Source organism: Stenella coeruleoalba (assembly GCF_951394435.1).
Source record: "Stenella coeruleoalba genome assembly, chromosome: 14".
NCBI lineage: Eukaryota > Metazoa > Chordata > Mammalia > Artiodactyla > Delphinidae > Stenella > Stenella coeruleoalba.
In genome coordinates this window covers 8,406,307-8,430,611 of record NC_137160.1, presented here as the reverse complement: position 1 = coordinate 8,430,611, position 24,305 = coordinate 8,406,307, and the positions used below count along the sequence as shown (strand labels likewise).

Sequence of the window (24,305 nt, the reverse complement as noted above, 5' to 3'; positions counted from 1 at the left end):
AGGATACTCTAAAAAGTATGAAATCATAAGGCACCATCTCATGACCTATAAAATTTACAGGACAACAAAGAAGTGTTGACTAGAATGACCACAAACTGCCAATGGGAAGCTAACTTTCCCGAAGAATTTGGGGGAAAAAATTCCTTTCATAATCAACTGATTGTTTATAAATCTCCCAGGACTAGATTATATCTCAGGTCATCAATAACCAAGAGACAGTAATAGTGTCATTGCCTTGGAGGCTGGCATCTACTGTATGTCAAGCACTCTGCCTCTATCTATGCTTTCCAACTTTCTTCAGCCATCTTTGTGGACCTTTCCAGTGGTAAGTATAGTTCCTGATTGCACACTAACTCACCTTCCAGGCAGAATGGATGACCAACTTTCTGCTCAAATTGATGTCCAGGATGTCTTTTCTGAGGTCACTCCTGTGAATGTTCAGTATACTAAATTCTTTCCTTGTAAAGACACCTATGAACAAAAGAATTGTTATTTTATGTTGTATCTTATAATCATAAGAGACCTCCTTTGAAACTCCAGAATGTGTCTATTTTTAGGACTCAGATTTTTAGAACCACAGATATGTGTGTGTGTGTGTTTGAGGAATCTGCTAATTTAAGAAACTTGTGTTTTCAGTTACCCTGGGCATCAAATGTCTTCACATTGCTTCCACTTAATAAGGAAATATTTTGAGGGCGTATATCACTCTGTTGGGGTAAATCAACTTTGCTTCAAGATGTAATTTAACTGCCAGCTTAATGTGTAGCTTGGGTTGAAAAGTTATTTAGTAACCTGTGATCAAGTATTTAGACTCTAGTAGATTCTAAAGCAAGCCAAATTCTCTTTTCCAAAATAAGAATTATTTATACATATAAAGAAAACTATGGCTTTGCTCCAAATCCCCAAGAGATCTTTCTTGCAATTCTATTAATCTTGTCACAGGCCTCAAGTTGCATCCCCTCTTTTTTAGATACTTCAAACACTATTGAACCTGTAAAGATTTCCCTTTATTGCAGTAAACAGCTTTTGGGGTCATAAGATAAATGAGTTGGAGAAGGTCACTCACTTTGTGGTTATAGTCACTTAAAATCTAAAAAGTTACACTGATCCTCCTACACCTTCTTCCTGGTATGATGTTCAAGATGCAGCTCCTTGCTCTTCACATATCTACCCCTATGGCCCTAAGTCACTGGATGCACAGAAACTTCAGAAATGTAACGGATTTTCATAAGGCTTAGCTGTCTTCCTCTTCCAGGCATAAAAGACTTGTCACTTCATACTTGATGTTATAAATTTAACGGACAAGGACTTTGTCCTAGGAGAGAGTAAATCCATTAACTTGCCAGTGGACAATTTTAGAATACAGGCTAGGAAATTTACATGACCTTGAGGCAGAATCCTAGAAATTTGTTGCTGTTATTTTGGGCTAAAAATAAAATATATTTGGTCACTCAAGTGAAAAATAACAGAAAAGAAATGGCTTTACTATTTCAATAGCCCTGTACCAAGTACCAGGATTGGTGGGGGAGGCGGAGTGGATATGTTGCAATAACAAGGTAACATTCAGAGTAGATATAAGTGGAGCTGCTCTTGGCTAGAATTTGGGTCATATGAAGACAAACTTTCAAAGACCAATCTGGGAAACTGAATGAGGAATTCAGATAAATTACTATATTCTGCATGTCTTTAATCATGTTGTTTACTGAGGTGAATTTAAGAGACTGAAAGATTGCTCAGTAAGAGTTGAGTGTCAGAGGATTTTTTTTTGAATTTAATTTTATTTATTTTACACAGCAGGTTCTTATTAGTCATCAATTTTATACACATCAGTGTATACATGTCAATCCCAATCGCCCAGTTCATCACAGTACCATCCAGTGTCAGAGGATTTTTCAGTTACTCTGAAATTTTCCTCCCTTAAAAATCATGGAGCCAGAGATTTCTGGAAAGGTGAATTTTCAATGATATTTAAAATCAAAAGAAAATGATCACCACCATGCCCAAAATGGATCTCCTAGAATGGCTGTTGAGGTGGAATTTATGGTGATAGGCTGTAGTGGAATTGAGAGATGATTAGAAGGGTAACTGTAATATTGAGCAAGAGTTCCCCCCATACAATCACTGGGAGATTGCCTTTTCTCAAGTTAACATGGCATTCTCTATGAAAAGCTTAGAAACCAATGGCTAAAAGCAGAGAAACCAAAAGTCAAAAATTGCACAGATATAATTGCCTATCCTTCTGGAAAAACATAATCAAGTTAGTCTAACTTCACTTAATAAAACAAAATAAATTCCAGGTGAACTAAAAAACTGAATGTTATAATTAAACATGAAAACCTTTGCCACTCATTTTTTATATTCTAAACTGATCAGTGGCACTAGCATTTTAAAATACAATATTTTCTTTCCTATTTAGATTATACAATTCTTTTTTTTCTTTTCCATTGTAATTTATTACAAGATATTGAATATAGTTCTCTGTGCTATACAGTAAAACCTTGTTGTTTAGCTATTTTATATACAGTAGTTTGTATCTGCTAATCCCAAATCCCTAATTTATCCCCCCTCTTTTCCCCTTTGGTAACTGTAAGTTTGTTTTCTATGTTTGTGAGTCTGTTTCTGTTTTGTTAATAAGTTAATTTGTATCACTTTTTTTTAGATTTCACATATAAGTGATGTCATATTATATTTGTCTTTCTCTGTCTGACTTACCTAGTATGATAATCTCTAGGTCCCTTCACGTTGCTGCAAATGGCATTATTTCATTTTTTTATGGCTGAATAACAGTCCATTGTATATATGTACCACATCTTCTTTATCCATTCATCTGTCAATGGACATTTAGGTTGCTTCCATGCCTTGGCTATTGTAAACAGTGCTGCAATGAACATTGGGATGCATGTATCTTTTTGAGTTAGAGTCTTCATCTTTTCCAGATATATGCCCAGGAGTGGGATTGTTGGATCATATGGTAACTCTATTTTTAGTTTTTAAAGGAACCTCCATACTGTTTTCCACAGTGGTTGAACCAAATTACATTCCCATCAAGAGTGTAGGAGGGTTTCCTTTTCTCCACACCCTCCCTGGTATTTATTATTTGCAGACTTTTTGATGATGGCCATTCTGACTGGTGTGAGGTGATACCTCATTTTCGTTTTGATTTGCATTTCTCTGATAATTAGCAATGTTGAGCATCTTTTCATGTGCCTGTTGGCTATCTGCATGTTTTAATATTATTTATTTATTTTTATTTTGGTAAGAACACTTAACATGAGATCTACCCTCTTAACAAAATGTTAAGTGCACAATACAGTATTAACTACAGTCACAATGTGGTACAGCAGATCTCTAGAACTTATCCATCTTGCACAACTGAAATTTTATACCCATTGAACAATTCCTTATTTCACCCTCCCCCCAGTCTCTGCCACTTACCATTCTATTCCCTGTTTCTATGGGTTTTGAGTATTCTATACGCCAAAGATAAGTGGAATCATGAAGCATTTGTCCTTTTGTCACTAGCTTGTTTCACTTACAATAATGTCTTTCAGGCTCATCCAAGTTGGCTCATATGTCAGGATTTCCTTCATTTTTAAGGCTGGGAGTTAAAGATTTAAATGTAAGACCTTAAACTATAAAATGCCTAGAAGAAAAAAAATAAGGGAAAAATGGCATGACATTGGTCTAAGCAATGATTTATTCCAAAAGATAGCAACAAAAACTAAAATATACACGTGGGACCACATCAAACTAAAAAGCTTCCACACATCAAAGGGAAAATTCAACACGGTGAAAAGCAACCCAGGGAATGGGAAAAAAAAAATTTGTGAATCATATGTCTGACAAGGGGTCAATATCCAAAATATATAAGAAACTTCTACAAATCAATAGCAATAAATAAATAAAATAGGCAAAGGACTGGAATGGAAATTTCTCCAAAGAAAACATGCAGATAGCCAACAGGTACGTGAAAAGACACTCAACATCACTAATCATCAGGGAAATGCCCATCAAAACCACAATGAGATGTCACTTCACACCATTAGGATGGCTATTATCAAAAGAAAGAAAGAAAGAAAGAAAAACTATAAGTATTGGCGAGGTGTGAAGAAACTGGAACTCTATACAGGGTTAGTGGGAAAACAAAATGGTATAAACACTATAAAAACAGTATGGAATTTGCTCAGAAAAGTAAAAATGGAATGACCACATGATCTAGCAATCCCACTCCTGGGTATATATACAAAAGAATTGAAATCAGGATCTCAAAGAAATATTTGTATTCCCATGTTCATTGCAACATTATTCATAATAGCTAAGATATGGAAGCAACCTAAATGTCCACCAACAGATGAATGGATAAAGAAAATGTGCTATGTACATACAAAAACTCTTATCTGTAAAAGGACAATTAACTCAGTTATTTAATTTCCAAAGAATTAATTCCAAAATTTTGTATGTAACCCCTAAATTATGCAATTCTTGATTCTCACTCTCAAAAAGTTCCCCACAGAAGAGAGACAAGTCATACATAGTAACATAAGTCACAGGTGAGTATCCGAAAGTTTGTAGATGAAAATGGGCTGCTCAAGTTCTCTCCTAGCCTAGACATGCCTCCCTTCCTTTTGGGGGATGGAGCCTGGAACATTTGGTTGACCAAGACTTCTCCCTCTGTTTCACTATGAGAAGAGCAAATATTTACTTTTAAATCTATATGGTTTTTTTTTCTTCTGGACATTAAAAGTGTATATTTTGGTTTCCAATTTCAATTTTTAGTTGATAATACCATCGATGATTTATTCTTTTGGGGAATGGAGAGATAGAGAGGAACAGGTGGGGAATAAAAAAGATATTATTTTGTAAATAATATGTAAAATTCATGTATTTGTTTTCAACAAATATTTTAGTCTGTGTGCCTATTCTAGGCCCGGTACTCTTGTAGGTGCAAGAGAAAAGGAAATTTCCTACTCTCATAGCACACTACAGTGAGATTTAGCAAATAGCTCTCTATAATTGCATATGATAGGTATCTCTTCAATTACATATAATCTGATATTTAGATTGCTTTCTTAACTTCAGATAAAATTACTCATGAAAGTAAATTGTGATCTCTTAATAATTCTTCTGGGCATCAAAATTAATGGAGGGCTGTCACCTTGAACACAGTTGTGATGAAGAATTCTATATGAAAAAATGCCCTCAAATATCAAAACTGAAATAATTGCTAAATTACTCTCTAGCTTTATCATGTTTGTTTGTTTTTTTTAATTTCTATTGATACTCCTATAGCTGATTTACAAGCTTTATCACATTTGGACAAACTTTCCCAACAAGACTTACATAAAAATGACACACAGAAAAAAAATCTAAGGCTGTTCTTTCCCGGTAAAAACTTCCAATCATTTCTGAGAGTAAAGAAAGCATCATACCTGTTTTGAACTTCTTGTCACTAGGTTAGGAGTCCATTTTTCTACCTATTTCACATCCATACCTATTCCGTGGCACCTCACCTTATCAGTTAAACCCTCTGACGTGGAACACAGTTAAATTCATGTTAGAAAAATCGAAGTATGGCTTCATCACTTGAATTTCTCTTACTGGTCATGACAGTAATATCTTAAAAAGCTTCCATCAGGCTGGTTAAGTTTGACTCCTATGCAGCCTGAAGTTTCTGGGATTAACTCTATCAAAATGTCCTTTAAGTTGTTTTCACACTCTCCTCTTTACTATTTCATTGCTGACTGACAGACCTCATCTCTCTGTACCATGCCAAATGTATATTGCGCTCTATAATTCTCTACCAATATAATTCCAAACAACCTAAATCTTCCAGAGCAGTTGGTCTAGAATCTAAGCCATCGATTTTGTGTGTTTCTTGTCTCTAGAGTGTTTCTTGTCTTCAGGGCCTGACTGCATGATTGGATTTCTCAATAATGATCTTCAGTGGGAGAATTAGAGGAAGTATCCAAGCCAGTTCAGATCGTTATAACAAAAATACTCTAGACTTGGTGCCTTACACAACACACTTTTATTTCTCACAGTTCTAGAACTCCAAGGGTCCCAGCATGGGTGGGTTCTTGGTGAGTGCTGTCTTCCTGGTTTACTGATGACCATCTTCTCATTGTAACTTCATACAGTGGAGAGTAGAGAGAGAAAGCAAGCTCTCTCTGTCTTTTCTTCTAAGGGTACTAATCCTATAATGAGGGCTCCACCCTCATGACCTGATTACCTCTCAAAGCCTCCACCCCCAAATGCCATCAAATTGGAGGTTATGATTTCAACATATGAATTTTGGGGAGGACACAAAAATGCACTTCATAGCAGAAGGATACATTATTTGAAAACAAAGGACATTGTATAGGAACCAAGTATCCATTATACAAGAAAGATTTACAAGCCAAGGTAAAATATTGATCTATGCACCTGTTGTTTCTCTTAGTTACCTTCTAATGATTGATGATCACTATTGTCAGTCAACTTTATTTTAAATATTCTATACACTTTTCAATCATGGTCCTTGTTCAGTATCTACATGGCAGGTTAACCAGACAGCCTAACACATCATTTTCCCTCTTTGTAAAACCCAGATCAATCTTGCTTGGATGATCAACTTGAATAAAAAACCTGTACTGCAGTCTTTTCATAATGACAATGTAGACCTTGTGCGTGAGACAATGTGAGCCTGAGAGGGAAAGAGCATTTAAGTTAAAATACATATAAATAAAAATGGAAACCAAGTAGAATTTGGCAGAATCCCATAAAAGGAATACAAACACTAACAAGTAAATCTAACTCTATTACAAATTTATAACATAAACATGCTGAAAGTGGTAGGCAAGAAAAGAACTAACCTAGGAAATTTTTTAAATGGTACCTTGACTAGACACTGTAAGTCTAAAAACAAAAGCTGTACATAAATGCTGTAATCTAGTTAGTAACCTATTTTATGTGTATATGAGGACTGAAAATATAATTTCTCTGTGAGAGAAAGAAGTTACAAATAAGCAAAGAGGGAAGACCAAAAAGAACTCTGTGGTGCTGCACTAAAATCAGAGGTATCAGTACAAACTCATGATACATACATACATACACGGATACATAGATAGACACATACATAAACACATACTTACATATGTACTTACATACATAGACAGACCTGTATGTTCATGGGTTAGTATACATGCATATATTTCCTAACTCTGTGTATTGAAGTGCCTAGAAGCAATGACACTTGGATAATGAATTGATGTCTAGGGAATAGACTTCCCTGGAGCCCCAGCACTGCCTTTGACGATCTGAATGGAGGCAGAGTGTGGGGTAAGCATCACTGATGTTCATATTCAGCATAAGGGGAGGATATTTCTCCCCAGTTAATTTGCTCACACAATTTACTGTCAAATTTCATCTATGACTTGAAATACTTTATATGCCCCATAATAAAGAAAGCTTAAAAGCATAAATGACAATGTCCTACAGCCCCTTATGTCACATATATATATATATATGTATTAGAAGTGCTTCTTTTTCTGCAATATGTTTCTACTGCATATAGTTTGGTTTGGTTTTATTCTGGTTGTGTTTATACCTGATCCTTTATGCTTTCTATATGTTAGGAATTATTCACAATTTCTGACTTTCTGATTGTTTGCTTTATTGTTTATATTGAGAATACATTCTATATATTTTGATATTGTGTAGCTTTTCTGTTATTTCATGGAATTAAATTCATTAAATTTAAATTTAATACAATTTCATTAAATTGTAAACAATTTAGCCTTTATTTCTCATACAATTATACCAGCATCATCTTGCCTTATAATCCCCAAATCCAAAGCATAAATGTTAATAATCCTTAATTTAAAAGTATTAACAAATTTGAAGTGTGTGGTAGAAATGCATATGGAAACTAAAATATATTTATGTATCTTGATGTTTACCAAAATTATTATGATTGCTATTGTTGAAATAAAATAGCCATGCCTAATGTGTATGCTGTTGTGATGATTAAAAATAAAAGATTCGAGGGCTTCCCTGGTGGCGCAGTGGTTGAGAGTTCGCCTGCAGATGCAGGGTACACGGGTTTGTGCCCCGGTCCGGGAAGATCCCACATGCAGTGGAGCGGCTGGGCCCGTGAGCCATGGCCACTGAGCCTGCGCGTCCGGAGCCTGTGCTCCACAACGGGAGAGGCCACAACAGTGAGAGGCCCACGTAACGCAAAAAAAAATAATAAATATAAAAATAAAAAAATAAAAGATTCGAAAATACAGTACTTCATTTCGATATTGCAAAAACGCTATATATTTTTAAAAAGTGAATAAGCAACATTTCGTGTAAACATACATACATATCTTTGATGATGTTGAGTTAGATTGCTAAAATGATTTGCTTTAGTAAGCCAATAATGAGTTAGTGAAAACCATATTTTAAAAACCCTTACATGGAGAAAGCAACTGGAAAATCATTCTGCTTTAAGATAATCTCGATGATAGGCATTTTCTATACATACGTATTAGAGTGTTCAGTCATTTGAAAATATGCAATATTGATTTAATAACATTAAAAAGTATTCCATCAAGAAAATGAAAGTAAACTGACAACGCCAATGGAAAATGTTTACAGCATATGACAGACTTCCCAGAATTATCTGGATAATACATCTATAATTTTTATTTATTTCATATATATTCTATTTATTTGCATGTAGATGACACCTTTAATTTAGTTAGAAATTAATGAATCTATGAGGATACATTTTATATATATATAGTAACATAAAGTAAATATAAACTTAAATAATATAAAATTTAAATGATTTTATTTGAATTAAATGATTGATTCAAATGATTTTTAGTGTAATAATAATTTTGAAAATAGTATTTCTCACAGAATTTAGTGTCACTTAAATTTCATCTATGGCTTTAAATGGTTTATATGTCTCATAATAAAGAAACATTAAAAGCACAAATGACAGTGCCATGACAAATATATAAATAAAACTGAGGCTGAATATATGAAAAGCCATTAAGTTATAGAAATTTTGATTATCACATTTCCTCAAAATACATAATTTGATACTATATAGACCCAAATAATTTTTTAAAAATTAGCAGGAAACGTTTTGCAGCTTCAAGGAACGTCCAATAGAAAGACATGTAAAGTAATATTTTCAGATAAGTGGGCTATAATTGAAAGGCTAATATAAGGAGCTAGGAGAGTATAGCAGTAGAGGAAAGTGCAGGCAGAAAAAGTGCTTATCATTTGGTTTTGTTTGTTTTATTTGCTCATTCATTCATTCATTCAATTAGCTTCACTTATCCATTCATTTTTACCGCTGAATGTGTTCTGTAGGTTTAAAGAGAGGCCTCATAGGATTGAATTTAAAAGTCACTGTAGTTTACCTCCAATCTGCAGGGTCCACAGCGATCCATTATAGAGGTTAGCCCTTTCCTGCTCTTTAATAAAATAGTTGCCCATGATTCCTCTGGCTATTTTCAGATGATAAAAGGAGCTTCAGTCATTTCTATCTAGTCAGATAAGTAATATCTCTGATTCCAGTTATGAGTAAATCTTTGAATTGCATTCGAAGGGAACCCCATGCCAGCTGCGGCCTGCTGGAAGCCAGTCTTGAAAAGGGGCTGAGGTGGTCAGCTTCCCTCCTTCTCCGCCTAGGTTTGCACTCTGCCTTGCTGACTCTGATTTGTGGACCCTTCAGATTTCAGGCTCTAAGGAGAATGAGAGAGGCACACTTGCATGCTCTGGTCTTGTAAGGAGCTTCCACTTTCCCCGCTGAGCCAATGTACTGGGGTTACATGGTGACCAGCACACTGCTTCTCATCACTGCTCTACTTAGGGGCTCTGAGAACCTGGCAGTGTGTTTTTGCACCGCCTCTCCTTCACCTTCTCCTCTTCTTCCTTCTCTCTCTCCTTCTTACTGTAGCTCCCACTGGTCTCCAGGATGCCATCCTAGATGGGATCTATGGCAACTCCACACTGATTTTCTCTCTTCTGTGGGAAGCGCTCTCATGACCTTTGACCTCACAGTCAGAAAGGGCCTAACTGTAACATCCCTCCTTTTCCTGCCACCACAAGTTAGACAGCCAGCTTCTTGCATGTTTGCTTCTCAGGCATGAATTGAACGAACACTCTCTCACTGTGGAAAATAAATATGAAAGAGCTAGCTCATCCCACTGAAACCCCTTTTCTGGGTTTTGGGTTTGAGAAGGAACTGTCAGAAGAGCAACAACTTTGTCATTTAGTCTTTCCTAATCTGCAACTCTTTTCTTAGCTCTTCTATCCTCTTTGGTTGACTGATGATATTTGCAGAAACCATCTATGCAAGAATTACAAAGAGGTCTGGAATCCCCCTTTGAAGTGTACAATTTATATTTCTGGGTTTCAGCACAACTGGTGAGATGCTATTTAGGTAAGAATGCATTTAAGGTACATACTGAGGAGTCTTTTCTTCTGGCTATGTGATCATTGAGCACTTGTGCACCCCGAAACTAAGGAATTAAAAGAGAGATCCTAGGTACTCAACTGATAATTGGAACTTGTTATGGCAACTAATTGGACAAAAACTGACTCTATCATCAAAACTCAGTAGGAAAATATGGTAGCTACTAAAGTCAAGCAGGGTAAAATGTTCTATTTGTCTGTGTCCTAAAATGATGATGGAGTGTTTGATTACATTCACCAACAGTAATCAGTGAAACCTTTGGACATAACTAGCTTTAAACAACTCAGATTTCTTCTCTTTTTCCAGTCTCAAGACTGTAAATGACTAATTTAGCTTTTGGAAACAGTTTTAGCAAGTTTACTCCAAATAGCCTATAGATTGGTTTTCATGTACTGGAAGATGTAATTAATAACAAATAGGTATAACTTCTAATTTAACAGTTAAATTTAGAAATGACCCAAAATATGGAGTTTGTATTAGTGAGTCTAGGCAATTGAAAATTACCAAGGAAATTCTTAAGTAATATGAAGATTTTGCTTATAATATATTCCAGCACTTTTCCTAGGCAGTGAATTATTGCTGCCAAAAAGCAGTACAGAAACTGAGAATTTGAAAAATGACAAAACATTACAGGAGAGAATCATGAGTTTAAGTGAACCGGCAAATCTAGAGTGAAATCACTTCAATCTAAATGATAGACACAAATTTGAGAAAATGTGAACATTAATTCTGAACAAGTACTGTTCATCAAATATAGTTTTTATGACCTGCATTGTAAAACTGCTTGCATTCATGAATTAATTTCATATATCTGCATTATTCCATCATAAAACATTCAGGAACTCCCACCCCACACACATATTTCATTCCTTCAAATATCAAAAGGTAGATTTTTCTAGTGTGTAATATGATAGAAGATGGCAGGTAACAGAAAACCTTTTCCAGTGGTTAACTGTCATCCTTAAATGATCTCCACACGCTTTAAAAATATACTGATTAAATCTTACAGTAACACTGATATTGAAGTACTCTAAGACGGAATCTCATTATAAACTTCAGTTTTTGCAGAGACATGATACATAGGAACTTCGTTTATTTTCCCAGGATCAAGGACATTTCAAGCTCTGAAACTGATACGCTGAGTAATAGGAACAGCAGAGCTGGTCTCAGAAGGGTGCAGATTATGCTGCTGCCTAGTTGATGAGATTTTAGAAAATTAGATCCCTGTTTCCAAAATCTGCCTTCCTAATTTGCTCAATGATGGTTGAGATTCTTTCCAACATAGCCAAATTCTTTCATCCCAGAGTTAATTGAAAACCTGAAACTGCAAGTAACCTGGTAGGCTTAAAAGAGTGACATTGTGCTTTGGTCAGGAAGTCAGTGAGAACAGGAGAATTCTAGACACCTTGATGAAAGATAAAGTTTTCATGGTAAAGGGAAGGAATTAAGATAGAGACGCTGGGGGTACTCATATAAGGTCCCCCATCTTGAACATTTTGCATATTTGCTTTGGAACTTTGCCTTTTGCTGCCATAACCCAGACTGAAGGATGCTTTACAAAAACTTGGCTAAAATACGGTTATAGAAATGGAGCATTAGACCATGTAGCTTATAAATGGAGACTGTGGATGTGGATTACTCAAGCACAAACATATTGTCTTACCGTAGAAGTTGGATAAATCATATAATTCTACCATTATATCATCGTCACCATCTAGCACTTACCCATCTTTTAGAAGGCACTGTGAATGTTACTGTAGACCCTTAAAGCAAGAAGGAACCACATTCTTAGAATAAACTCAGAGAAGGAAAGGAAAGAAGTAGCATTTAAGATAATAAAACATTTATCCTCTCCTTAATTCATTACACTTTCTTTGCTTAAACTCAAATTTACTATATTTAATTAAGCTAACAATTATATACCTATTTTTGAACAATAAATAGAAAATCTATAGGATACATGCTGCAGAAGAGAAGATGAATGAAGTAGAACTCTACTATTAAGTGTTTACCAGACTTGGGAAAAGGGCAGTGACAAGCAGACACCTAACTGCCATATAAATGATAAAACTTTATATCTGCATAATGCCTTCAGGTTAATATTCAATTTCACTCTAATATTCAAATTAATAACCATGAAGAACACAATTTTAATGTTTATAAATGAGGAAACTGAAAATCAGAGAAGCTAAGTGTCTCTTCCGTCTCTAAGTTTAAGGTATTTGTCTTATGTGTTATAAGAACATTTTTCACTTGATCAGTAATTATTTACTTAGCACCAAAATGCCACCTAAGTATAATATTGCTTCCTGGGCTGATGGGATTTACAATCCTCTGGGAAAACATGAATGAACAAACAAGGGCACTATAGCATGGAGGAATGCTATATTAAAGGTTTGCCCAGCATAACATATACTGGGGGCACTGTACTGGTTTTCTATGGCCACCATAACAAATTACTACAAACTTAGTGTCTTAAAGCAACACAAATTTATTATTCATCAGTTCTGTAGCTTAGAAATCCAAAATGGATCTCACTGTGTTAAAATCAAGATATCAGTAGGGTATCTTTTCCATAGGTTCAAGGTGAGAGTCCCCTCCTTTGCTTTACCAGCTTCCAGAGGTTTGCTGCCTTCCTTGCCTTATGACCCTGCTCCTTCTCTTCAAAGCCAGCGAAGTTGCATCCCTCCGACTTTGCTCCCTCAGTCACATCTCCCTTTGACCCTCCTCTTTTGCCCCCCCTCCACATTTAAGGGCCTTTGTGATTATGTTCGGTGTGATTGGATAATATAGGATAATATCCTTACCTTAAGGTTGGATTTAGCAACTTACCTCCATCTGCAAACTTAATTTTCTTTTTCCATGTAGCCTAACATATTCCTAGCTTTTGGAGATTAGGACATGGACGACTTTGGTGAGCACCATTTTTCTGCCGACCACAGGTGCAAAGAAGGAAGTGGAAAAGGTTGAGTGTTTAGGAAAACTTCACAATGATTACTTCTGAAATATGATTGGGAAACAAAGTGCTGTAAGAATCCTGAAGAGGGAATAATGCTGATGCAGTGAAACAATAGCATATTGCAACTGACAAACCCTCCCTGAAAGTAGATCTATACACACTCCTTCACCTCTCAAAGGCTGTAAAAGCTGAAAATATTCAGGACAAACCTGTGAGAAAGCTCAAAAATACCTTGAAGATAAATGCTTCTGCCTTTAACAAATACTTAAATTGAGCAAGAAGCACCTAACACAAAAATTTGAGAATCTGAGGGATGTTTCTTAGCAACTTGTCAGAGAAAATTAACTCTTCATTTGTAATTTATGCATTTAAATTAGTGTTTTAATCCCCTCAAAATCAAGAAGTTCACAATTGTTGTCAACTGAAGAAGAAAAAAACATGTCACTAAAAGCTTTGGTTAGAGTATTATTACTTTTTTCTGTAGAAATCTTATTGGTCATACTACTACATTGTGATTTCAAATGAATTTTTAAAATTATATATATATATACATATATATGTACTTTATATATAATGTTTTAAAACATTAAATTGTCTTTACTTTTTTTTTTTTGCGGTACGCGGGCCTCTCACTGTTGTGGCCTCTCCCGTCGCGGAGCACAGGCTCCGGACGCGCAGGCTCAGCGGCCATGGCTCACGGGCCCAGCAGCTCCGCGGCCTGTGGGATCCGGGGCACGAATCCGTGTCCCCTGCATCGGGGCACGAACCCGTGTCCCCTGCATCGGCCGGCGGACTCTCAACCACTGTGCCACCAGGGAAGCCCGTCTTTACTTTTTAGAACAGTTTTAGATTCACAGAAAAATTGAGTAGATAGTACATACATCCCGCACCCAGTTTCCCTATTATTAACATCTTCTATTATTGTGGGATGTTTGTTACAATTAATGAACCAACATTGACACGCTACTACTATCCAAAGTCCATTATTCAGATTTCCTTAATTTTTACCTAATGTCCTTTTTCTGTGGCAGGATCTTATCCAGGATCCCATGTTGCACTTAGTCATCATGTCTTCTTCGGCTCCTCTTGGCTGTGACAGTCTGTCTGACTTCCCTTGTTTTTGAAGATTTTGACAGGATTACAGGTCAGGTATTTTGTAGTAGGTCTTTTTATTGGAAATTCTCTGTTGTTTTCTCATGATTGGACCAGGATTATCTGTTTGGGGAAGAAGACCACATAGGTAACATGCCATTTTTATCATGTCATATCAAGGATACACAGTATCCACATGACTTGACCTTGGTTACCTGGCTGAGGAAGTATTGGTCAGATTCTCCTGTGGAGTTACTCTCTCCCGGTCCTACCATACTGTCTCCTTGGAAGGAAGCTGCTATGTGCAGTCATCATTTGAGAAGTAGGGAGTTATGCTTCCCCTCCTCAAGGTCAGGGTATTAATATGTTATTTATATAGATAGAAATTATTTGCAATTCTTCTGCATGAGAGATTCATACCCTCCCCCCACTTATTTATTTATATCAATATGGACTCGTGGATTTTTTTTTTTTTTTCGGTACGCGGGCCTCTCACTGTTGTGGCCTCTCCCGTTGCGGAGCACAGGCTCCAGATGTGCAGGCTCAGCGGCCATGGCTCACGGGCCCAGCCGCTCCGCGGCATGTGGGATCCTCCCGGACCAGGGCAAGAACCCGCGTCCCCTGCATCTGCAGGCGGACTCTCAACCACTGCGCCAACAGGGAAGCCCATGGATAAGTATTTTTATACTTGGGTTATAATCAAATACTACTTTATTTTGTTGTTCTAATGGTTTAAATAAATTTTTATTAGAAGTTGATGCTACTTAAAGTGTTTTAATTATCAGTAATAATGCAACACAAAGGCTATGTCTGTTACAATCAAATGTTATATAATTTTAATTCAATAAATTAGATTAGATATTCTGGGTGTGTAACTCCTTCCTTAGCCAAAACTATAGTGTTTATGATTACAAATGTAGGATTTTAAAATCACAGAGAAAGTTCAGTTCCCAAACAATAGTGTAGATAGAATATTTTATTCAGGACCACCCGTTTAAATAATGACGAGCCTATTTCTTTCCATGTCCTTTATTATCTGACAGTTGAATTGACTAAATGGATCTAACTAGAGAAGCATTCTTTATATTTGAACTAAAATTCGAGATACTGAGAACAAATAATAACAGAATAATTGCTTTTAGAACTCAAACTTCCCCGCAGGCATATTTCGCAGGATTCAAACGATCTAAAATAAAATTACTCTTACCAAAGTAACATACAGGGTCCACATACCGGTTCAGGAGCACTTTGAATATATTAAATATATAGATTATTGTGAGCAAGAATGCATTTCTCTCTTTGCCTCATCTCTTTGGTCAAACACCTGATTTAACATTCTGTGCAGCTAAGTAAAGGATTGAATTCTCAGTGCTTAATTACTTTAGCCTGCTTCCATCTGTTAATTTCAGACCTTTTCTCCAACTTTAGACTACATAGAAATCCTGCAAGTAGGCCTATTTCATGACGGATACTTCATGCTGACAATTCAACAAAGTCCACCTTCAAATTCATGGAACCAGCACACTGGCCTTACGTCACCTCCAAGCACTCCTCATATCCTTTTCACAATGCCAAGCCTAGCACTTTTTTAAAAAGTATAATGTTACATTGCTTTTTTTCTGAGTCATATCCTTGTTCACATAAAATGGAATTTTTAAGAATGGTTTATTAAAAACATAAGCAAATTGGGGTCTGACAAAATCCACCTTTCAAATAGCTAGCAACAGTTTGATGAAACGGCACACCTGTACTTGCTGTCAGTTCCTCAGCAAGTGATCAGCCAACATAATGGCAATGAAGTTGAACAGAGAAACCACCAATAATACAACAATGCGCATCTATCTGCCAAAATCTTGACTCTCTTTAACAGCCTGAGTCAAGGTCAAAATCCAATAACTGAGACGACTGATTAAAAGGAATTATTTATTTCCATGAAATTTAAGGCTGATTTGGCATTATACAACTTTACATTAAATAAGTTAAAGAGTAAATTAAAGAGGACATTTAGTCCGTTCCCTTGCTTTCAAATAGGAATGCTCATGACCCCACTTAATTTTGACAAAAGACCCAGAGATAATTAAAAGGTCCGCTTCAAAGAGATTATCCAAGGTTTCTCAGTGATCTATTCCAGTGTTTAACAATTCTTAGGAAAGTAAAAATTTTATTGGTTTTGGACCAAAGCCACTGTATGACTTCCAAACTAGAGTAGATACAATATGATCTCTGAAAAAGATTATAAAGATAAAAACTAAAAGAACAGAGAGAATGTATTTCTTAGTATAGAAATAAGACAAATTTCTCCAGGCTAAGCAGTTTCCAATGCATAAAGTGTCACTCAAAGTTGCAGCCCTGGCAGACTGCATCCCCCTCCAGCTGCCACCTTCCCACCCCCACTGACACATGCCCCCATTCGTCAAATAATCATGGGACCCCCATGGGTGGTCACAAGCCCATTCACGGCCTGTGGGTGCTGTCACGGAACCAGCAAGTCTCACAATTGTTTTCATCCATTTCTACTGCTGGTCCAGTAGGCATGTCACCTCTCAACACAGTCCCTCACAGGGGTCTGCCAGTTACCTACGGGTACTGACACCTAACTGCTATCTGCTCCCGGACACTACAGCATCACATCAGGTCCCTAATATGGCCCCAAAGTGACTCCAGCTTCTGTTCTTTCACTGGAGGCTCCTTAGCGCCAGTTTTATTATACATGTGGAAGCAACGTACGTATATGCAAGATTTTACTCTAAATTTCATAAAGAAATGAGATCGATATGTCTCTGCCCTTTGGAAAGACTAATGAGAATAGAACAATACTGAAACAATCTAAGGTATTTATGAATTTAATTCTGTAGCTGGATATAGTGAAGAGGGTATATGATTTCCTAAGAAACACCTACTTACTTTAATGTTTGTTATTATTTTCAGATGGGTGTGAATTTTAATTGAGGAAAGCATTATTATGCTTTAGTTTTATCTACCAGGGTTCTACCTGGCAGAGGTGTGTGTGTTTGTGTTTGTGTGTGTGTTTGCATATATGCATATAGATACAAATGTACACCCAAACAATGTCTTCCTTTTCTTCATTTCTAACTGCATTTAACTAAGGCTTTCATTCTTTATTATCAGAGTTATTACATAGCTGCGTATATGTCTCTTTGCCTCTGGTCTCTTTCCACTTTGTGTCAGAGTGCTTTTATAAGACTCAGGCTACTTGCCTCCTTTAGTGACAAACCATTGGTTCATGATAAAATGCAAACTTCTTAGCATGACATGAAGGTCCTTCTAGGAATAGCACTCACCCCTTATACTGTTCTAGAACAATTTGCTGCTTCCAGAATGTGACAAGCTTTTCTACATCTTGGCCTCTATCCCTACCTCTCCTCCGAATTTCTGCTTGCCCTTGTCTGACTTTGTCACAATCGTCCCTCCATATCCGAGGATGTGGAACCTGTAGATAGGAAGGTGCATTGTATGTCATCCTAAATTTAAGTGATCACTTTTTCTGTGCACTGTTTCCTGACCCTCTCTTAATATCCCATGTAATCTTCCCAGCCATCGCATCCATGGTGTCATTACCAGTATTGCAGCATGTGTTAGTATAGAATATTCACTTACCTGTTTTTCTGTATTGGGGGATCATAAATTCTCTGATGGAAGTTTTGAAAGTTTTATGTTCCAAAACCTAACATAGTAGCTGGCATGTGAAATTGATGAGAAATATGTTATATGATTGATAAAATAATTTGAAATTTGTAATCTGTGTTGTTTCCTTCCCAACTCCAGACCTCAGCTACATGACGAAAGTGGATCAATTAGTATTTGAGGGCTGAAAATTTCGAGTACACCCTACTTCAGGAAAATTTCTGTATAAATTCTATTATTTCATTTTCTTTTGCCTTTATCACACTATATGCCACAATTATTAGAAATTTTTGCCTCAAATCTCATGAGAGAACTTAAGCTTGTTTCTTTGGGCTTTGACCTCATAAGGAATTAAAGCTCACCAATATTTTGAATAGAAACCCTTTCCTATTGTTCAACTTGTCTTGCATTTATATTCTCTATGTTAAATTAAACCTTATTTTTCCTCTTTACTCATTGAGAATCATGATTTTTCCCATATAAAATTAGAAAGTTCTCTAAAACCATGAGGAAAATTTGACAATATTGTTTTATATTCCCTATAAATATGAGCAAAGGAAATTAATAATTAGCAGAATTCTGGCCTAAAAATCTCAGTCAGTAATTAGTTAATTTTAAATAAATATTTTCCATGGTATTTAAAACATGAGGGGTTTTTTTTCCACACCTTTATTGAAGTATAAATGCTTTACAATGGTGTGTTAGTTTCTGCTGTACAACAAAGTGAATCAGCTATAAGTATACATATAACCCCATATCCCCTCCCTCTTGCGTCTCCCTCCCACCCTCCCTATCCCACCCCTCTAGGTGGACACAAAGCACTGAGCTGATCTCCCTGTGCTATGCCGCTGCTTCCCACTAGCTATTTACTTTACATTTGGTAGTTTATACATGTCAATGCTACTCTCTCACATAGTCCCAGCTTACCCTTCCCCTTTCCCGTGTCCTCAAGCCCATTCTCTATGTCTGCGGTCTGAGTCTTTATTCCTGTCCTGCCCCTGGGTTCATCAGAACCATTTTTTTTTAGATGCCATAAATATGTGTTAGCATACGGTATTTGTTTTCCTCTTTCTGACTTACTTCACTCTGTATGATAGTCTCTAGGTCCATCCACCACACTACAAATAACATAATTTCTTTTTATGGCTGAGTAATATTCCATTGTATATATGTGCCACATCTCCTTTATCCATTGATATGTCAACGGACACTTAGGTTGCTTCCATGTCCTGGCTATTGTAAATAGAGCTGCAGTGAACGTTGTGGAACATGTCTCTTTTTGAATTATGGTTTTCTCAGGGTATATGCCCAGTAGTGGGATTGCTGGGTCATATGGTAGTTCTATTTTTAGTTTTTTAAGGAAACACCATACTGTTCTCCATAGTGGCTGTATCAATTTACATTCTCACCAACAGTGCAGGAGGGTTCCCCTTTCTCCACACCCTCTCCAGCATTTATTGTTTGTAGATTTTTTGATGATGGCCATACTGACTGGTGTGAGGTGATACCTCATTGTGGTTTTGATTTGCATTTCTCTAATGATTAGTGATGTTGAGTATCTTTTCATGCGCTTGTTGGCCATCTGTATACCTTCTTTGGAGAAATGTCTATTTAGGTCTTCTGCCCATTTTTGGATTGGGTTGTTTGTTTATGTGATATTGAGCTGCATGAGCTTGTATGTTTTGGAGATTAATCCTTTGTCAGTTGCTTCATTTGCAAATATTTTCTCCCATTCTGAGGGTTGTCTTTTCATCTTGTTTATGATTTCCTTAAGTTTCGTTAGGTCCCATTTGTTTATTTTTGTTTTTATTTCCCTTACTCTAGGAGGTGGGTCAAAAAGGATCTTGCTGTGATTTATGTCATAGAGTGTTCTGCCTATGTTTTCCTCTAAGAGTTTTATAGTGGCTGGCCTTACATTTAGGTCTTTAATCTATTTTGCGCTTAGTGTACGGTGTTAGGGAGTGTTCTAATTTCATTCTTTTACACGTAGCTGTCCAGTTTTCCCAGCACCACTTTTTTTTTTTTTTTTTTGCGGTACGCAGACCTCTCACTGTTGTGGCCTCTCCCGTTGTGGAGCACAGGCTCCAGCCGTGCAGGCTCAGCGGCCATGGCTCATGGGCCTAGCTACTCCGTGGCATGTGGGATCTTCCCAGACCGGGGCACGAACCCGTGTCCCCTGCATCGGCAGGCAGACTCTCAACCACTGTGCCACCAGGGAAGCCCACCCAGCACCACTTATTGAAGAGGCTGTCTTTTCTCCATTGTATATTCTTGCTTCCTTTATCAAAGATTAGGTGACAATATGTGTGTGGGTTTATCTCTGGGCTTTCTCTCCTGTTTCATTGATCTATATTTCTGTTTTTGTGCCAGTACCATACTGTCTTGATTACTGTAGCTTTGTAGTATAGTCTGAAGTTAGAGAGTCTGATTCCTCCAGCCAGTTTTTCTTTTTTAAGATTGTTTTGGCTATTCGGAGTCTTGTGTGTTTACATACAAACTGTAAAATTTCTTGTTCTAGTTCTGTGAAAAATGCCATTGGTAATTTGATAGGGATTGCATTCAACCTGTGGATTGCTTGGGGTAGTATAGTCATTTTCACAATATCGATTCTTCCAGTCCAGGGGCATGGTATATCTCTCCATCTGTTTATGTTATCTTTGATTTCTTTAATCAGTGTTTTATAGTTTTCTGAGTACAAGTCTTTTGCCTCCTTAGGTAGGTTTATTCCTAAGTTTTTATTCTTTTTGTTGCAGTGGTAAATGGGATAGTTTCCTTAATTTCTCTTTCTGTTCTTCTGTTGCTAATGTATAGGAATGCAGGAGATTTCTGTGCATTAATTTTGTATCCTGCAACCTTACCAAATTCACTGATTAGCTCTAGTAGCTTTCTGGTGGCATCTTTAGGATTTTCTATGTATAGTATCGTATCACTGGCAAACAGTGACAGTTTTACTTCTTCTTTTCCAATTTGTATTCCTTTTATTTCTTTTTCCTCTCTGATTGCTGTGGCTAGGACTTCCAATACTATGTTGAATAACAGTGGTGAGAGTGGACATCCTTGTCTAGTTACTGATCTTAGAGAAAATGCTTTCAATTCTTCACCATTGAGAATGATGTTTGCTGTGAGTCTGTAATATAGGCCCTTTATTGGGTTGAGGTAGGTTCCCTCTATGCCCACTTTCTGGAGAGTTCTTATCATAAATAGGTGTTGGATTTTGTCAAAAGTTTTTTCTACATCTATTGAGGTGATCATATGGTTTTTATTCCTTAATTGGTTAATGTGGTTTATCTCACTGATTGATTTGCATATGTTGAAGAATCCTTGCACCCCTGGGATAAATCCCACTTGATCATGGTATATGATCCTTTTAATGTGCTGTTGGATTCTGTTTGCTAGTATTTTGTTGAGGATTTTTGCATCTATGTTCATCTGTGATATTGGTCTGTAATTTTCTTATTTTCTGATATCTTTGTCTGGTTTTGGTATCAGGGTGATGGTGGCCTTGTAGAACGAGTTTGGGAGGGTTCTTCCCTCTGCAATTTTTTGGAAAAGTTTGAGAAGGAAAGGTGTTAACTCTTCTCTAAATATTCAGTAGGATTCGCCTGTGAAGCCACCTGGTCCTGGACCTTTGTTTTTTGGAAGTTTTTAAATTACAGTTTCAATTTCATTACCTGTGATTGGTCTGTTCATATTTTCTAATTCTTCCTGCTTCAATCTTGGAAAATTGTGGCTTTCAAAGAATTTTTCCATTTCTTCCAGGTTGTCCATTTTATTGGCATATAGTTGCTTGTAGCAGGCTCTTATGATCTTTTGTATTTCTGCAGTGTCTATTGTAATCTCTCCTTTTTTATTTCTAATTTTATTGAGTTGAATCCTCTCCCTTTTTTTTCTTGATGAGTCTGGCTAAAGGTTTATCAATTTTGTTTATCTTCTCAAAGAACCAGCTTTTAGTTTTATTGATCTTTGCTATTGTTTTCTTCATTTCTATTTCATTTATTTCTTCTCTGATCTTTATGATTTCTTTCCTTCTACTAACTCTGGGTTTTCTTTGTTCTTCTTTTTCTAGTTGCTTTAGGTGTAAGGTTAGATTGTTTATTTGAGATTTTTCTTGTTTCTTGCATGAGCCTGAATTTCTATGAACTCCCCTCTTAGAACTGATTTTGCTTCATCCCATAGGCTTTGGATTGTCATGTTTTCGTTGTCATTTGTTTCTAGGTATTTTTTTATTTCTTAGATTTCTTCAGTGATCTCTTGGTTGTTTAGCAGTGCACTGTTTAGCCTCCATGTATTTGTGTTTTTTACAGTATTTTTCCTCTAATTGATTTCTAATATCATAGCATTGTGGTTGGAAAAGATGCTTGATATGATTTCAATTTTCTTAAATTTTCCAAGGCTTAATTTGTGACCCAAAGATGTGATCTTGGGTCTTGTGACCCAAGATGTGATCTATTCTGGAGAATATTCAATGTGCACTTGAGAAGAAAGTGTATTCTTCTTGTGTTACTGTCGGTTTCTCCTTGTATGGCTGTTAGCATCTGCCTTATGTATTGAGGTGCTCCTATGTTCGGTGCATAAATACTTACAATTGCTATATCTTCTTCTTGGATTGATTCTTTGATCATTATGTAGTGTCCTTCTTTGTCTCTTGTAATAGTCTTTATTTTAAAATCTATTTTGTCTGATATGAGAATTGCTACTCCAGCTTTCTTTTGATTTCCATTTGCATGGAATATCTTTTTCCATCCCCTCACTTTCAGTCTGTATGTGTCCCTAGGTCTGAAGTGGGTTTCTTGTAGACAGCATATATACGGGTCTTGTTTTTGTATCCATTCAGCCAGTGTATGTCTTTTGGTTGGAGCATTTAATCCATTTACATTCAAGGTGATTATTGATATGTATGTTCCTATAACAATTTTCTTAATTGATTTGGTGTTGCTTTTGTGGGCCTTCCTCTTCTCTTTTGTTTCCTGCTTAGAGAAGTTCCTTTAGTATTTGTTGTAAAGCTGGTTTGGTGGTGCTGAATTCTCGTAGCTTTTTCTTGTCTGTAAAGCTTTTGATTTCTCCATCGAATCTGAATGAGATCCTTGCTGGGTAGACTAATCTTGGTTGAAAGGTTTTTCCCTTTCATCACTTTAAATATGTCCTGCCACTCCCTTCTGGCTTGCAGAGTTTCTGCTCAAAGATCTTAACAGCTTTTAATATTATGGGGATTCCCTTGTATGTCATTTGCTGTTTCTCCCTTGCTGCTTTTAATATTTTTTATTTGTATTTAATTTTTGATAGTTTGATTAATATGTGTCTCAACGTGTTTCTCTTTGTGTTTATCCTGTATGGGACTCTCTGCACTTCCTGGACTTGACTATTTCCTTCCATGTTAGGGAAGTTTTCGACTATAATCTCTTTAAATATTTTCTCAGACCCTTTCTTTTTCTCTTCTTCTGGGATCCCTATAATTCAAATGTTGGTGCACTGAATGTTGTCCCAGAGGTCTCTGAGACTGTCCTCAATTCTCTTCATTCTTTATTCTGCTCCCCTACAATTATTTCCACCATTTTATCTTCCAGCTCACTTACCCATTCTTCTCTCTGTTATTCTGTTATTGATTCCTTCTAGAGTATTTTTAATTTCAGTTATTGTGTTATTCATCATTGTTTGTTTGCTCTTTAGTTCTTCTAGATCCTTGTTAAACGTTTCTTGTATTTTCTCCATTCTGTTTCCTAGATTTTGGATCATCTTTACTATCATTATTCTTAATTCTTTTTCAGGTAGATTGCCTATTTGGTCTTCATTTATTTGGTCTTGTAGGTTTTTACCTTGCTCCTTCATCTGTAACATATTTTTTTGTCATTTCTTTTTTTTGTTTTTTGATGGGTGGGGCTGTATTCCTGTCTTACTCTTTGTTTGGCCTGAGGCATCCAGCACTGGTGTTTTCAGGCATTTGGGTAGAGCCGGGTCTTGGTGCCAGGATGAGGACCTCTGAGAAGCCTCCCTCGGTTAATATTCCCTGGTGTCTGAGGCTCTCTGTTAGTCCAGTGGTTTGGACTCAGCACTCACACTACAGGAGCTTGGGCCCAACCTCTGGCCTGGGAACCAAGGTCCTACAAGCTGCGTGGCATGCCAAAAAAAAAAAAAGGAGCAGTAGAATAACAGAGA

General features: G+C 36.6%; 1 long non-coding RNA gene across 1 annotated transcript in view; it reads right to left on the bottom strand.

Moving 5' to 3' along the window:
• Positions 1-358: 358 nt before the first annotated feature.
• Positions 359-24,305, bottom strand: part of LOC307197228 — a 71,034-nt gene continuing 47,087 nt past the window's right edge. Inside the window, exons 3-6 of the long non-coding RNA XR_013831356.1 lie at positions 14,424-14,630; positions 13,289-13,456; positions 3,436-3,643; positions 359-471 (exon numbers count right to left, since the gene is read on the bottom strand). This is a non-coding gene — a long non-coding RNA (uncharacterized lncRNA). The remainder of the gene's footprint in view (positions 472-3,435; positions 3,644-13,288; positions 13,457-14,423; positions 14,631-24,305) is intronic.